This window comes from Podarcis tiliguerta, assembly GCF_965153285.1.
Source record: "Podarcis tiliguerta genome assembly, chromosome: 12".
Taxonomy (NCBI): domain Eukaryota; kingdom Metazoa; phylum Chordata; class Lepidosauria; order Squamata; family Lacertidae; genus Podarcis; species Podarcis tiliguerta.
The window spans coordinates 41,033,301-41,050,765 of record NC_139545.1 but is presented as its reverse complement, the minus strand read 5'-3'; the positions used below and the strand labels follow the sequence as shown (position 1 = coordinate 41,050,765).

The 17,465-nt window shown below is 44.2% G+C and overlaps 1 long non-coding RNA gene across 2 annotated transcripts in view; it reads right to left on the bottom strand.

Moving 5' to 3' along the window:
- LOC310661132 overlaps positions 1-16,604 on the bottom strand; it is a 36,496-nt gene extending 19,892 nt beyond the window's left edge. Inside the window, exons 1-2 of one of the 2 annotated variants that reach the window (XR_014503756.1) lie at positions 16,390-16,604; positions 2,281-2,373 (exon numbers count right to left, since the gene is read on the bottom strand). This is a non-coding gene — a long non-coding RNA (uncharacterized lncRNA). The remainder of the gene's footprint in view (positions 1-2,280; positions 2,374-16,389) is intronic. The other variant, XR_014503757.1, reaches the window with a different exon arrangement.
- Positions 16,605-17,465: the final 861 nt, after the last annotated feature.

The following is a 17,465-nucleotide window of genomic DNA, read 5'->3' as shown; positions in this document are numbered from 1 at the left end:
CAAACATTTCTGAGCGCTTTTCCAAATAATTAAGAATAAACATCGGGTCATAGCTGTCTTTGCTGGCATATCTGCTTGCTATGTGGGTGCGGCGTAACAACCGGACTTGCCCTGCTTTGGTGACATCATTGGTGGTGTGTGACCCATCTTAAGTGCAGAGTCAGACAAGTCTTAACACCGAGCTCTGTCACAAGTAGAGTTTCACACTTCATGCTGTCAACACAATCCATGGAATTACTTCTAACTTTTATGGCGAGATAAAACATAGCCAGACCATCTTGACTCAATGGAATCAACGCATCTTAAACATTTCTGACCGACTCCACCATCTTCTTAGAGATAGAAATAAATAACCCACGGTGTGTGTGTGTGTGTGTGTGTGTTTGTGTGTGCATGCATGTGTAAAACACTTTTACAACATGCAAAATGAGCATATTGCTACAAGCAAAGTGCTGGCCCAGTATGGCTGAGATGAATGTAGCTCTCAGCTTAGTGCAGCTCCATGTCTCTCCCAGCATCAGCAAGTGCTGACACCAGGGGTGAATGTACCGATGGGAGGACAAGGTGCCCTGGAGAGGCTGCAGTAGCTCCACTGCTCAGCAATGGATGGTGCTGTGAAGGAATCAAAGAAGGAGACCAAAAGACAGCACACTCACACACTCAGAAGGGAGGAGAAGGCTGTGGGGATGAAGGAATAAGCTATAGTCCCAGCTCAACGTACATAAGGGAGCCTGGGAAACCACTGTAGAAGGGCGTGGGGGCCATTATAGGTTCCATGATTGTGACTCAAGGAAGCTAGGCTCATTTCTGCCTCTTTTCTGTCAAAGAGTTTTCTGCCTACCCTGCCCAATCTGTGACACTAGGGTAGTTTGGGTAATCTATATTGGAGGCTTCATTTCATACACAACCATACCCCAACCTTCTAGTGCATTATAGTATAGATAAGCACTGGAAAAAGGATCAGGTGTGCCAAAAAGACATCCCTTTGGAGGAACAAAGGCTCACTCAAGCAAGCAGGGACAGGTAAGGCCTCTGCTTGTCCACCAAGTTCACCAGGCGTGGTGGACAGAAACAATCTCTTGTAAGTGCACCAGCAGCCTCAAGCACAGAAGACATCGCCACTTCCTTTCCAGGGGTTTCCTCTTGCCTGTAACATTAAGCCACCCACCCAGATGCATTTTTTAAATGTAGCAGCCTGAAGTGAATCATGGGCAAGTTAGCAACAGACACCCCCTTGCTTAAAAATAAGATGAGAGTTCAAAATAGCACAGTAGTTGCAGGGGAAACTGACGGCACAACCTAACACAATCCTTGCTCAGGCAGAAGACCAACTGAGTTCAGCGGTGTTTGATCCCACGTAAATGGGTAAAGGATTGCAGTCTAAAACATGTATAGGCAGGTTGAGAAGCTGGTAGGGAATGCTTGTATAGATAAGACAGCAGAGTAAAAATAAATAAAATTGAACAGTGATCAAGAGTGGATTTCATTTACTGTGACACGACGTTCAATTCTGTTCATCAGTATGAAGCAAAGTAGAAGACCACAGTGGTGCAAAATCGATATTTCTATGTATTTGAGAGCAATGGCATGTATTGATCCATAAGCTGTCACATGTAGAGGAGGAAAGGAGAAAGTATGACCAAACCAAAACTGTGAGAGTTACTGAATGTTGTGCATGATAAATTTAGCATTCCTAAATTTGAACGCTTAGACCCACTTGTGGTGTTTTTACAGAGCCCCCAGTCATTTCATGGACTATTGACCTATACACCACTACTTTATTCTTCCGCTGCCACCAATTTTGTGGGGAAAACCCAGGGTTCCCCGGTGAAGTGTTGAGTCTCAGTCAGGTAGGGCTAACAATGAAGATTAAAGTTTATTTTAAACACAAACAAGTTTTAAAATATATTTGAAACACTGCCACTCTATTCCCTCTCAGTATTGTCCTTGTCTCTAACTCACTCTGACTCCTCTATCTCCCCTCCTCCTAAAAGAACCAACCGAACTAACTGTCAAAACCTCTGGGCTGAGCCTCAAAATCAGGTAGGCTCTGCTCCCCGGGCTTTCTTATTGGTCAACCTATTAACCCTTTCTCTCCCCCAATACAAACCTATCCCCAAAGAATGGGCAAATGCCACATCACTTCACAGTATTTTTGACACTGAAAGCTACCTTGTGGTCAGGGCTGTACACCAGCGGCAGACCTACATTCTGGGGGCCCTGAAGTTTGAACTGTTATGGGGGCCCCTTCACAACCAGCAACGAGGTCTGGGTACTCACTGTTTTCTTCTTCAGTGGGGTTGTTCCATGGCAGATCACCATACCTTTACAATATCTTTGCTACTGACTCTCAAACATTGGGATTGTTGAAATCTAGACAATCATTTTGAATTGTGCGAATCAGGTCTACTAGACCAAAAAAACTTTAAGCAATGTCGACTAAAGTCGCTTCTGGGGCCCTGAAGCTTAAGCTCCATTAGCTTCGTAGTAGACCCACCCTTACCAGACACACATTTTTGCATGCAGCCAGGAAGAACATGATGTAGGCATCCACTGCCTTCAACCCAACTTTTCCCCATTCCAGGTGGCAGCAAGGAGACTGTGGCTCATGCTCTCACTTTGGGGTGGACCCCCTTAAATCAATGGGGCCTGGGTAAATGCCTTCCTGTACCATCTGCTGAAGATGTCTTCTCAATGTTCCCTAACATGCTTGCCATGTTTCTGAAGTCAACAGGAATGGACCAAGACGGGTTGTGGCCCATTATTAGTGCCTGATTAATCAGAGTAGATTAGATCATTCTTTTGCCCTGCTTCTAAATCTGTGCCCTTCCAGTTAGCAAAGTTAGGGGTTTTGGTTATCCCAGCTGCAAGACTTGGCTGGCGAGGATTTGTCATGTGTGCCAGCATCTTCAAAAGATAGGTGGCTTCGTGCAGAGAAAGTGCAGCTGGCGTTAGAATAAAAGCTGTCTCGTTTCAAACGGCAGCACATGAAAAGTGACCTGCTATTTACTGATCATCTTGCCATGTCCCCTAAGAGGCTGGTGATGTTTCCAGCTACTTTGCTACTCTGAAAAAGGTGTTCCTAGGGAGACCCAGCTGCGCCTCTATTCACTTGCTATGTCAACTGCTTCGCTTTGCTGGTTGTAAAGGGACCTGCTCTTTAGATACTGGAGGGGGAGCAGGAAAAGGCCCTCTTCTTCACCATACATTTTCTCCCCCCTAATTTAGGTTTAAAACAACTTCAGTCCTTTTCTCTCTACCCCTTAAGGCTCCATCTATGCTTCAATTACCGTATTTTTTGCTCTATAAGACTCACTTTTTCCCTCCTAAAAAGTAAGGGGAAATGTGTGTGCGTCTTATGGAGCGAATGCAGGCTGCGCAGCTATCCCAGAAGCCAGAACAGCAAGAGGGATTGCTGCTTTCACTGCGCAGCGATCCCTCTTGCTGTTCTGGCTTCTGAGATTCAGAATATTTTTTTTCTTGTTTTCCTCCTCCAAAAACTAGGTGCGTCTTGTGGTCTGATGCGTCTTATAGAGCGAAAAATACGGTACTCAGTCCAGTTTAATACCCCCATCAATAGACCAAAGCCTTACAAATCGAGTTACAGTAGCTCCAATAGCTTTTCGGATGTAAAAAGTACTGCCCGCCCCCATCCAGCTATTCCATTCATTTATGTAACGAACAACTTGATTCTATTACTTATTAAGCTACTAGCACATCCATTCTTCATCATTATTTCATTCATTTTCATTATTGTTTTCCCCTACTTTCAATGGGCGACCCAACTCCTCTTCAGATCCTGTAACTTCTTTTGAGATTGGCAGGATCTGCACAAACCTGGCTGCATCATTTCAAAACCTGCTAGTCATATTCTGTATCAATTGAAGCTTCCAAGTCATTGTGGAGATCTTCAAGGGGAACCCCACATATAACACAAATGTAGTAATCCAGCATAGATTACTGTGGCCAGACTACCCTTTCACAGAAATATCTGCAGCTGGCAGAGGCTTCTAGTGACAAAGTGCTTAAGAACCAATAAGAACTGTCTGCTTAAGAACCAATAATCCCATATGCGAAGATGTCAGCATTGAGAAAAGGCTCATCAAGAAATCCCCCCCCCCCCAAAATAATATATGTCAGGAACAAATGAAATTTGGCACTTCTTGAGAAAAACAGTAGTTTCCCCGCTGTATTTTGTGGGGATCTGTTAGAGAAAAGCAAATATATTCCTTCTCTTGAGTTTGTTGTGATCTAGGCAGCTCTTGCTTAGAGCCTCTGTGTTTAAGTTACCTCCACTATTAAATGCTGAACCATTTTGTTTATTGTTATTTTCCAACTTGAGAAAAATTTCTGCTATTTCTCTCTTTTTAATCTCCACTCATCCTGTACATGTCTGCATGAATAAAGCCTTATACCTCCAGAAACCATAAGTGATTACTTCAGTCAAATTCATCCAAGCTGTGAGGTTTGCTAACAACATGCATCCCCACTTTGTTTTGTATGATAAATTGTACCTGCCTGCAGCAGGGTATAAAAGAAAGCAGGGAAGGAGGGAGGAATTTGGAGGGTGAGCTGTAAAGTGGGCAGCTTATGGTTAATTCACTTTGCCTGAATACGATAGTCTGCAACCAGAAATGCTTGTATCCTCCTTTCCTATATCCATGCTACTCTTGGCCTGAGTAACTGCTTTATTTGCTGCAATCTTCTTGACTGGATGCAAAGACCAACAAAGTCCCTGAACCTCTAGTAACTGGGCAGAAGGTTGAATTCTGCCAAGTGCACTTTATCAATCAGGGATGTAACAAGCTGTGTCTGCAGACATTTCCTCTTCTGCACACTCTTGTGGCAGAGGAGCCCAGTTTCCCCTTCTACTTGATCACCTTATAGATCAGATGTTCCAGCACACAGTCTCCACCAAGGAGGAGACAGGGGACTCCCCTGAGAAGGAGGCTAGTTCACCAACACAGGAGCCAGATATATGGAGAAATGTGACTCAAAGAAGTAGGAGGCCCAGGGTTTGCTCTGATTGTTTAGAAATACACAATCGCTTTGAGGTCCTCTCCCCTAGCATGGAAGATGAAGAGCAGACTCCATTTGAGGATCTCTCCCTCATTACAGCCGATCAGGTATATGAAGACGAGCAGCAAAGTCAGTCCTCAGGGAATGTGCAGGCGACCTTGGAACGGACAGCTCACGGAAGAACCCTGACCACACCTAAGAGGAGGCGTGTAGTGGTGATAGGGGATTCCCTACTGAGGGGAACAGAGCAGTGATCTGTGGGCCTGACAAGATGTCTCGGGAAGTGTGCTGTCTCCCCGGGGCTAAGATCCAAGATGTAACTGAACGACTGCAAGGAATCATAAAACCCACTGACAAATACCCCTTCCTCTTGGTTCATGTGGGAACCAATGACACTGCAAGCAATAGCCTCCAGAAGATCAAAAGAGACTATGAGGCTCTGGGCAGGAAATTGAAGAAATTAAATGCACAAATTGTCATCTCATCTGTCCTCCCAGTTGAACGACGTGGCCCAGGGAGAGAGGGAAAAATAGTGGAAGTGAACAGCTGGCTTCGCAAATGGTGTAAACAGGAATGGTTTGGATTCTTAGATCACAGACTGCAGTTTCTTGAAGATGGACTTCTGGCAAGCGATGGGCTGCACCTCACAACGGTTGGGAGGAATGTTTTTGCCAAAAATCTCAGAAACCTCATCAGGAGGGCTTTAAACTGACTAATGTGGGGGAGGGAGACAGTGCTCCTGAAGATAGGAGTCTATCAATTGATGAAGATGATCATCCAAATTTCATAGACCAAATGGAGCAAACAGCACGCAGACCTAGTGGTGGGAGGAAAAAATCCTTAAATAAGAGACACTTGGGAATGATTAATGGACTTCAATGTCTGTACACTAATGCGCAAAGCATGGGAAATAAACAAGATGAGCTTGAGCTCTTGGTACAGCAAACTAAATATGACATAATAGGCATCACTGAAACCTGGTGGGATAAGTCCCACGATTGGAATGTAATAATGGAGGGATACAATCTATTTCAGAGAAACAGACCAGACAAGAAAGGAGGAGGAGTGGCGTTATATGTCAGGGATGTGTATACCTGTGAAGAGATCCAAGATTTAGAACCTCAAAGCCAAAGTGAGAGCATTTGGGTCAAAATTAAGGGAGAGAAGAATAACAGTGACCTCATTGTGGGAGTTTACTATAGATCCCCAAGCCAAACGGAGGACATAGATGATGCCTTCCTGGAACAGATGGCCAAGCATGCAAAAGGAAGGGAGATAGTAGTAATGGGGGAGTTCAATTACCCAGATATTTGTTGGATGTCAAACTCAGCCAAGAGCATAAGGTCAAACAGATTCCTCACTGGCCTTGCAGACAACTTCATTGTCCAGAAAGTGGGAGAAGCAACAAGAGGAACAGCCATTTTAGATCTGGTCCTAACCAATGTTGATGACCTGGTTAGTGGGGTAGAAGTGGAAGGATCATTAGGCGCGAGTGATCATGCTCTTCTGAAGTTTACTATACAGCGGAAAGGAGCAGCCAAGCATACTAGGACTCAAATTCTTGACTTTAAGAAAGCCGACTTCATAAAACTTAGGGAAGTGCTGGGTGAGATCCCACGGACAGCAATACTAAAAGGAAAGGGAGTTCATGATGGCTGGGAGTTTGTTAAGAGGGAGATAGTAAAAGCACAACTTCAGGCAATACTAATGAGACGGAAACATGGAAGGTGCCTAAAGAAGCCAGGGTGGCTATCTAAAGAACTTTCAACTGAGTTAAGATTAAAAAAGGATGTGTACAAAAAATGGAAAAGGGGGGGGGACCACCAAAGAGGAATTCAAACAAATAGCCAGCACGTGTAGACACAAAGTCAGAAAAGCTAAAGGCAGAATGAACTCAGGCTTGCTAGAGAGGTTAAAAGCAACAAAAAAGGCTTTTATGGGTATGTTCATAGCAAAAGGAAGAACAAAGAAACAGTGGAGTCACTCAGAGGAGAAGATGGTGAAATGCAAACAGGGGACACAGAAAGGGCTGAACTCCTCAATGCCTTCTTTGCCTCAGTCTTCTCCGATAAAGAAAACAATGCCCGACCTGAAGAATTTGGAGCAAATGATTCAGCAGAGGAAACACAGCCCAGAATAACTAAGGAGATAGTACAAGAATACTTGGCTAGTCTAGATGTATTCAAGTCTCCAGGGCCAGATGAACTGCATCCAAGAGTATTAAAAGAACTGGCAGATGTGATCTCAGAACCACTGGCAGTCATCTTTGAGAATTCCTGGAGAACAGGTGAATTGGAGGAGGGCAAATGTTGTCCCTATTTTCAAAAAGGGGGAAAGAGAGGACCCAAATAATTACCGCCCAGTCAGTCTGACATCAATACCAGGGAAGATTCTGGAGCAGATCATTAAGCAAACAGTCTGTGAGCACCTAGAAAGGAATGCTGTGATCACCAATAGTCAGCATGGATTTCTGAAAAATAAATCATGTCAGACTAACCTGATCTCGTTTTTTGACAGAATTACAAGCCTGGTAGATGAAGGGAACGCAGTGGATGTAGCCTACCTTGATTTCAGCAAGGCATTTGACAAGGTGCCTCATGATATTTTTGTAAATAAGCTGGTAAAATGCGGTCTTGACTATGCTACCACTCGGTGGATTTGTAACTGGCTGACTGACCGAACCCAAAGGGTGCTCATCAATGGTTCCTCTTCATCCTGGAGAAGAGTGACTAATGGGGTGCCACAGGGTTCTGTCTTGGGCCCAGTCTTATTCAACATCTTTATCAACGACTTGGATGATGGACTCAAGGGCATCCTGATCAAATTTTCAGATGACACCAAACTGGGAGGAGTGGCTAACACCCCAGAGGACAGGATCACACTTCAAAACGACCTTGACAGATTAGAGAACTGGGCCAAAACAAACAAGATGAATTTTAACAGGGAGAAATGTAAAGTATTGCACTTGGGCAAAAAAAATGAGAGGCACAAATACAAGATGGGTGACACCTGGCTTGAGAGCAGTACATGTGAAAAGGATCTAGGAGTCTTGGTTGACCACAAACTTGACATGAGCCAACAGTGTGACGCGGCAGCTAAAAAAGCCAATGCAATTCTGGGCTAGGAGTATAGCATCTAGATCAAGGGAAGTAATAGTGCCACTGTATTCTGCTCTGGTCAGACCTCACCTGGAGTACTGTGTCCAGTTCTGGGCACCACAGTTCAAGAAGGACACTGACAAACTGGAACATGTCCAGAGGAGGGCAACCAAAATGGTCAAAGGCCTGGAAATGATGCCTTATGAGGAACGGCTAAGGGAGCTGGGCATGTTTAGCCTGGAGAAGAGGAGGTTAAGGGGTGATATGATAGCCATGTTCAAATATATAAAAGGATGTCACATAGAGGAGGGGGAAAGGTTGTTTTCTGCTGCTCCAGAGAAGAGGACACGGAGCAATGGATCCAAACTACAAGAAAGAAGATTCCACCTAAACATTAGGAAGAACTTCCTGACAGTAAGAGCTGTTCGACAGTGGAATTTGCTGCCAAGGAGTGTGGTGGAGTCTCCTTCTTTGGAGGTCTTTAAGCAGAGGCTTGACAACCATATGTCAGGAGTGCTCTGATGGTGTTTCCTGCTTGGCAGGGGGTTGGACTCGATGGCCCTTGTGGTCTCTTCCAACTCTATGATTCTATGATTCTATGCTATTGAGTGCAATGGTCCAGATTCATACCACATGTTTCCATACCTCAGTATCCAGAGAAAGGTACTGACACCTTGCCTTTTACTAATTGAAAGCCTTTCATTTCAATATGTATTTTTTATACTACACTGACATCTGCAGGAACGCAAAATAGATATGGTTATCAGAGGGAAATTAAGGTTTTTAAATAATTAAACCAATCTTGCGTTGTAGATAATGGCTGTGTTAGTCTGTTTCTCAGACGCACGCTGGACACACAGTTTCCACAAGAAGGTGCTATCTATTTTAACAGCCAAACCTTACAGTGAAAGCTGTGCTAATGCTGTATGTACTAGAAGACTTTAATTACCTCTTGCTGGTGGAACTGCTCATATGCCAGCATGTCACAGGAGGCCAAAAGAGTGCAGGACTTGCCAGCTGCAGGCATTAGTCAGTTAGGTCAGGGTTATGCAGAAATTAGACTCACAGGAAAACTGCACTAAGCGTTTGTGTGTGTGTGTGGTTAATTGTTCTATAAGGAAAGAAGTAGCTGAACTTGACAACACATAGTGCATATACTACTGGCTATGTAAGTCTTGCTAATTTCTTTTTGAAAATCTCATCCAAAGGTATTTAGCCAGGAGAAACTTAAAGAGCAGTTCCAAGATTCCATGCCACCATTCATTTAATAATGGAAAACTAGATATGAAATATTTGTAAGAAAGCTTTTTTCTAGAATATACTGTATTTTTTCGTGTATAACACGCCCCAATGTATAAGACACCACCTATTTTTTGGAACTGCAACAAAAAGGGTGGGGGGAATTGCCCAAGGTTGTTGAGCTTCTTTTGGGAGGAGGGTCGCCGCCACCAATCACTCTACAGCAGGGGTCGGCAAACCTTTTCAGCAGGGAGTTGGTCCACTGTCCCTCAGACCTTGCAGGGGGCCGGACTATATTTTTTTTTTGGGGGGGGGGAGATGCAAGAGCACCACAAGCCCCGGTGGCTGCTCACCTGTGTCTTGCGAGTGGCAGGGGCTGGTGGTGGTGGAGGGACGATGAGCAGCGTGCGAAAGGGCTCTGGAGAGGGGCTGCTTAAAATGGCGGCCGCTCGAGCGCTGCTGCTGCTGGCACCAGCAAAGCCCAGCCCCCTTTCTCTTCTAGGCAGGGCGAGGAGAAGCCAGGAGGGAGGGAGGGAGGAGGCACCGCTGTCACCACCGCCGTGTGAGGGAGAGGGAAAGAATGTGTGCGCTGGCGATCCGCACGGCGATTCCCAGACCGTCCATGGGCCAGATCCAGAAAGCAATTGGGCCTGATCCAGCCCGCGGACCTTAGTTTGCCTACCCATGCACTACAGCCTGCCCGCCAATGAAAATAGCACACATCGCCATGGCCACCACTCGTCTGCACACTCGCCGCCAAAAGCCCACCTGCACTCTCGATGCAACCCCAGACAATTGCAAACAAGCCTCGCTGGGGTCATAAATAGCCTACCCAAAGGCCTTGCCGCAGCAACCAATCACACACCCAATCACCGCTGCCAATTTCCTGCTGGCTGCTGCCAACAATCGCCTGTCTGCTATCGGTGTATAAGATGACCTGAAATTTTTGCCTATTACTTCTAATGAAAAAATATCATCTTCTACATGGACAAATATGGTATATTCTTCTGAGGATGAATGGTTATCCCCACAAAACTCTCAAAGCCTAGGAAAGTGCATTAATCTGGTCTTAAGACATTACAAGAACTGGAGAGGTTTGCATTTTTGTGGCTGCTGCCAAGCAGCATGAGTAAGTAATAAAGAGATCCAGGTCTTTTTGCCTTTCACAATATTAGTATATTTATCCAGGCTCCAGGTTTATGAAAAACCTTTCAATAGTCAAAAATTGAGAGAGATGGGAATGATATGACATAAGGTTACAGTGACACAGGGCAAAGAGAAAGAGCTGTGTGCGCACATGATCTTGGAAATTGTACTCAATCACAAGGAGGAGTGTGGTTCTCCCACAAGCTCTTAGAATGCTATACCCACTCTCCATAGGGTGAGTCCAGGTGAGAAGCAGGCTAGCTGATGGAGTGCAGGGGAAGCTGAGTAGCACACACAGCCAATGGTGGCTGGTTCCGTTTGGGACGGGTAGGGTGGAAGGTAGGAAGACCAACAGCCAATGACAGGCAGAGCCAACTATTTTTAGTTTTGTCACCATCCTCCTCCCGGCTGAGTTCTTAAAGGGCAACACTGAGATTTTAGGACGAGGAAGCAGATAGGCATTGAGAAGCCTGGCTGCCTTCTTATGTTCAACCAGTTTATGGGGATAAACTGGTTGAAAGTAAGAAGGCAGGCAGCCAGGCAGGTAGGCAGGCAGGCATGGGGTAGTGGTTGTGGTTTAGGGCAGACTGAGGCTTGTTTGTTTATTAAATTTATAGCTTGACCTTCCTCCTAAAGGAGCCCAGGCTGAAGGGACAATCATTCCTCGAGAGAGGGGCAAGCACATGAAAGTACGTGGGAAGATGCAGGAGGCAAATATCTCAGAAAGGCACCATTCCCCCTTCAGCCTCAATGGAGGAGAAAGCATGCCATGTCACTTTTGCTTTCTCTTAACTAAAAAGATTGTTGATGGGACTGTGGTAAATTGTCACTCCCTCGGCATCAACAAATTAGAACTGCATGGTTTTCAATCTCTGCATTATTTCTGGGAAAGGAGGAAATTGTGGACTGAAGGCCAAGTTCCACCTTCAGACTTTACAAACTAGGAAGAGCAAGCAAAGTTACAGTGAGTTACAAAAATTATCTACCGAAAAACAGAAGACAAGGAGACACAGCCAATCCTCAGAAATTATATGAATTGGAATGGGAGAAATCTGCAGAAGAAAATTAGTTGAAAATACAATTCACTGCCCAGGTAGCCCAAATTATTTAGCTGAAAAGCTAACTTGTGCTCTCCCCATGTTCAAGTGGTAAGACAACAAACAAAAGTTGACAATTTACTGACCACTAATTGTACCCCAAAATCTATTGACTGATGCAGATTGTAGGACCACCTTGTTGTCATGTTGGCAACTGATATTCTTGCTGAGAGACAACCTGTATTTTCCTAGAAAGAATGTATTAAACTTGCTTACTGTTATGCATTTTTTGGTTTTAGGGTGTGTTTTTTGCAGCACAAGTACTACCTTAGAGAAAGTTATCTGATTATCCATAACATTTGGGAAATTGCTGCAGTACTTTGAGGAAAGGTATTTGGATCCTTGCTGAATAATGGCTATGGGTTTTTGGTGCTAAAAACTCACGTCTGGCTCTTTGACTTGCCAATCTCTGAATGATGGGAGTCTTTCCTGCAGCTAAGTTTGCAACAATCAACTGTTCTTTGGTGGTTCCTGCCAAGTGCAACAAAAGAAAACATAAATTCACTGCTTTTATTCCCTCAACTCAAAGCTATTTTTAGCCATGCATGGTCTTCCATTTAGATTTGTCATCCAAAGATTCCAGGGTCCAGGATATTGTACGACTTCCAGCTATTGTAGACATTTTAAAGACGATTAACGTCACCGAAGTGGTTGTGGACAGGAACCTCAGATGGTTTCTTTGTTAAGGCCATTCACTGGTTTCATCAACAATCAAAAACAAACTGCAGGATTGTTTACACAAAGGTATTTGCTGTCACCTTTATTTATACTTATATTTATAACTATCCAGGCAAGGATGTTCATGTGGTGTTCGACAACATTAATTATTATTATTATTAGAATTTATATACCGCCCTATTCCTGGAGGTCTCAGGACAGTTCACAGACTAAAATCACAATATAAAACCACAAAATATATAAACAAAATAAAAACAACAACCCAATAACCTCCTCCCCTTCGAAAAAACCCACCACATTTTAAAAGGGCATAGTAAGATAAGAAAAGTAGAAAACCAGAAAACTAATTCTGAACCTAAAAACTTTCTAACTGCTAATCAATGCATTGTGAAAACAAGCTACAGGTAACCTGTGCACAGAGCAGGTGAAAAAATTTCATTGCAAGGGGCGAGAAGACGGTTCTGTTTCTATAAAACATTCATGTCGTGTTAGCTGAGCATCTGTTAATCACTTGGTGCTTTGCTGCCAGCTTTAAAGATAAATGAACAGGTGAACTTCACCTAATCAGGTTTATCTTCCGAAGGCCTAATTAATCAACACATTATTTTTACAGGGATGGCCTTGGGCGACAGTAACTTTTTTGCATTATTTTTACACAACAAAGTGCCACATCATTTCTTATGGTGAAGCATTTGGATAAGGGGGCAAAAGCAAAACAAGAGGAAATGGTGTGAAGGCATGCTATGAAGATCTGGTTCTAGTCAGATCCCGAATGCGAGACCACCAGCAAATCCTTGAAAACGATGATGGAGGCATGGTGGGATACAAATGTTCTAGATAAGGTGTGAGGAACCTTTGGCCCCCCAGATGCTTGTGAATGACAGCTCCTGTCATTCCTGATGATTGGCCATGCTTGTTGGGGCTGATGGGAGTTGAAGTTCAACAACATCTGAAGGGCCAACACCTGTTCTAAGTACATAGACACCTTGCTTGTCTTAAAGTGTTTTTCTCAAGAGGATTATATCCTACACAAAGTGTCTGTCCATGAGAAAACATGAAGTAGAATTGATATGTGAGCACTTACAATGTCAAAAAATAATGTGCGAATTTGTCCCTTAAAGGGGAGTGTGAGAAATATTCACAATGAAGACAAATGAAGCAACTGGGATTCTGTGAGACTCAATGTACTGAGAATTAGGGCACTGTTTCAGAGCGCTTTCCTCAAAGACCAGAACATATTCACTACATCTGGCCAACTTTTCCATGCATCCCTTTCCTATCATATCCCAGGCTTCATACGGTAGGCGTTATTTTATGCAGAATCTGCCAATATTTTCAGCAATACTGATTTCTAAAATTCAGAAACAACATTTTCCATACTCCTCCTAAAGAGGCCTACGCTGAACCTGGAAGTGTTAGATAACTACCACCTGATTGCCAATATCTCCTTTCTGGGCATGGTGGTGGAGAGGATTGTAGCCAGTCAACTGCAGATGTACCTGGATGAAGTGGATTATCTACAGACCCATTTCAGTTTGGCCTTGGGGCTGGGTATATTTATTGAAATAGTCTCCCTCACTGAACACCTTTATTGGGAAAGGTGATGAGGAAGCTCAACTCTGTCCATTTTCCTTGATCTCTCTGTGACTTTCAATACCACTTACCATGATATCCTTTTGAAAGGACTTGGGGTGGGGAGGTTTGAGATACTGCAGTGGTTCCACTCCTTTTTGCAGGACTCTTACCAGAGAGTAGCACTCAAGGACCACTGCTGAGAACCATGTAATTTATGCTGTGGGGGTCCCTCAGGGACCCATCTTTCCCCATGTTTTTTAATAACCCACAGTCACCAAAACATGATCTAACTTAATTGGAAGCCCAATATCAAGACTGAAGGAAGGTGGTTGGGGTTCCTGGTGTAGTTCCCAAGATAGTCCCTCCCCCCTCAAAGGAATTCATGAAATAAAGTACGTACCGCAAAAAGTCTTGAGGTATCTTAAAAACTAACACATTTCTTATGGGGACTTGTTTTTTAAAAAACCCAAACATATGAAGGTTGACAACTCTCCGCAAGCCGCAAACAAAAACATTCTGACAACCTTGAGAAGCAAAAAGAAAGTCTGAACATGTACAGAAACTTAACACTGCTTTCACTCAATTTCTGCCTTGGACCAGTCACCAATTCTCAGCATTAACTATCTTACACAGCTGTTGTGAAGATACAGATAAAGGTAAAGGGACCCCTAACCATTAGGTCCAGTCACGGATGACTCTGGGATTGAGTGCTCATCTTGCTTTACTGGCTGAGGGAGCCGGCGTTTGTCCACAGACAGCTTCTGGGTCACGTGGCCAGCATGACTAAGCTGCTTCTGGCGAACCAGAGCAGTGCACGGAAACGCCGTTTACCTTCCCGCCAGAGCAGGACCTATTTATTTACTTGCACTTTGACTAGCTTTCGAACTGCTATGTTGGCAGGAGCTGGGACCAAGCAACGGGAGCTCACCCCATTGTGGGGATACGAACCGCCGACCTTCTGATCGGCAAAGCCCTAGGCTCTGTGGTTTAACCTACAGCGCCACCCGTGTCCTGAAGATACAGGAGGAGGTATAAAATGACCGCAAAAGGGGATTTAGTGCTTGTTACGCAAACATCACATTCTGATTCCTTTAAGCAGAGTGGTGCATCTCTAAACTACAAAAACTTCTTTTTTCCTGCAGCCTGCATAATCCTCCCCTTTAGGACAGCACCAGGGTTTCAACCAATCTAAATCTGGCATTATTACTGCATGTTTTAGACCCATGAGTTCCAGCAGAAAAAAAAAAAAAACATGCTTCCAAACATGCTTCATTCCTCACACCATACATTTAAAGCACTCTTATACCATTTTAACAGTCATGGCTTCCTCCAAACAATCCTGGGAACTATAGTTTGCCACTGAACTACAATTTCCAGTACCCTTAACAAACTCTGGTTCCCAGATACTTGGGGTAGCAAGGATGGCCTTATTAGAGGAAGGGGACCTGGGCTCATAGAACCCACTGCTTTGCTTGACAAAATATCACAAACTGGCATTTCCAGGTATAGGATCAGGTAGCAGCTGGTGCTGATGGTAAAGGCCTCTGGTTGACACCCTTGGGAGACCCAATCAGAGCAGGCAATTTGACACTGGAAGGAAGAATTGTCTGACCTAGCATAAGGCAGGTTTCCTGTGTTTCTAACAGCTTACGGTATCATTTTTTCAATAAAACCAATAATCATTGCTTTAATTGAGCAATAAATAACCACGCCTTTGCATACTGTTCATTGTTCAGGTAACGCCAGTGTTTACTGGGGGTTATTTTGTCATGGTGCCTTTCTGTTTGGGAGTGACGCCATCTGTCAGTGAGGCATGATCTTCCATTTAAGCAGATAGCACTTCTATGAGCCAGAGATGGAGCCAGCATCCTCACACACATATTTTGGCCATAGTTACACTGGAGAATCAGCTTCTCCTCTCTCATCCCCATTGCAGTCCCCAGTCATTCTCCTCCCCCCAATCCCCCGTAGCCTCTAATAAGGAGCCCCCCCATGACTTCTCTCCCCCCCCCTTGGCTAGGTTTTCTCTGCCCTTCACGTTCCACCCCCATCAAAGGGAGTGGCTGCAGCCAGAAATGCCGCTTTTATTTATTTATTTGATAAGGAAACGTCTGGAGTGTTTTGTTTTTAAATCTTTTATGTGGCCTCAGGGGGATCGGTAATGGAAGAACTGGCAGGAGGCAGGGCACGCTAATCGTCCCCCGCGATCCCACGCCGCCTCTTTCCGAGAGACTTTTCTGACAGGAGACTCGGGCCTTTGGGACGGGAGCACAGGAGTGCTGATAAATATTTATCACTCCTGCCATCATTAATTCAGGTACCATTTTTAAAATAGAGGGCCTATAAGTTAAATAAAACCAGGAGAAGGCATGTATATAAAAATGGCAAGCTACAAATGTTCTCCCTTTGCCTAATTTTTTTTATAATTTGCTGGAAGTTGCCCAGAGCAGCTAGGGCAACCCAGTCAGATGGGTGGCATAATAAATAATTATTACTATTACTACATACACACCCACCATATAATCTCAGGTGCTTACCCATTAAATTCAAACTGAAGAGTGGGCCAAATTCAGCCACCTCTGCCCTTTCCCCTCCTCATTACCTAAACCTCATTGTTTTCAGATTTGGTAATCCAGTGTTGTTTTTGCCTGCAGCTCAGTTCCTTCCCCACCTTCTTGTCAATATTTCCATTGACTGAGACAGCAACTGATGAGGAGCCAATCTATTACTAGCTTCCTTCCTGCTTTACTCACCCAGCATCCCTTTCCCAAGACCAAACTCTCTCTCTCTCTCTCTCTCTCTCTCTCTCTCTCTCTCTCTCTCACACACACACACACACACACACACGTCAGACCATAGCAGATGTTCATACTAGCTTTGTTTTGACAGCACACATGACACCATTCTGGCTCAGATCAAAGCCTTGGAGCAAGACTCAAGAAAAATAAGATTATTTTAGTCATGCTTTTTATTTTGGAAGGCTTGGGGCCAAATTCTGTTCTGTGTGAGCTCTGCTTGGACCTTCTGAGGGGGCTAAAGATTCTGAGGATTATGTCAGAGCGTGTCTACACAATACACTTAAAAAACGGGTTTAACCTTCAGGGCGTCCCCCAAGGGGATTCTGGAGAACACAATCATGTGAGGCAGGCAGAAGACTTGGCCATTTGGAGCCCTGCACAAACTACAATTCCCAGGGTTTTTTGGGGCAAGCTTTGATAATTCAAGTGGCATAAAAGCAATTTAAAAGAGCTGCCCTCAGAGATATCTCCCATCCAACTCATCCTTTTAATACTGTGCATACACTTTAAGTCAAGGACGTGAATCTTTGTACTTTTGTCCATTCACTGTATTTATTTTCTTTGATTTGAACTATAAAATGGTGATTTTCTTGAATCAAAATGAGAGTACCCCTAAACTTTTTTTTTAGAAAAAAAGCACTGCCCATATGACAGGAGCCACTCCTGAGAAGGCCCTGTCTCTAATGTCAGCCAGGCTATTTGTTCTCAGAGGCAGCCACACAAGTAGGGCCCTCTGAAACTGATATTAAAACAACTCGCCTTGTACTCTCTCTTCACTATTGCCAGTCTGCTCCCTCATCTGTTTCCCTCTTTTA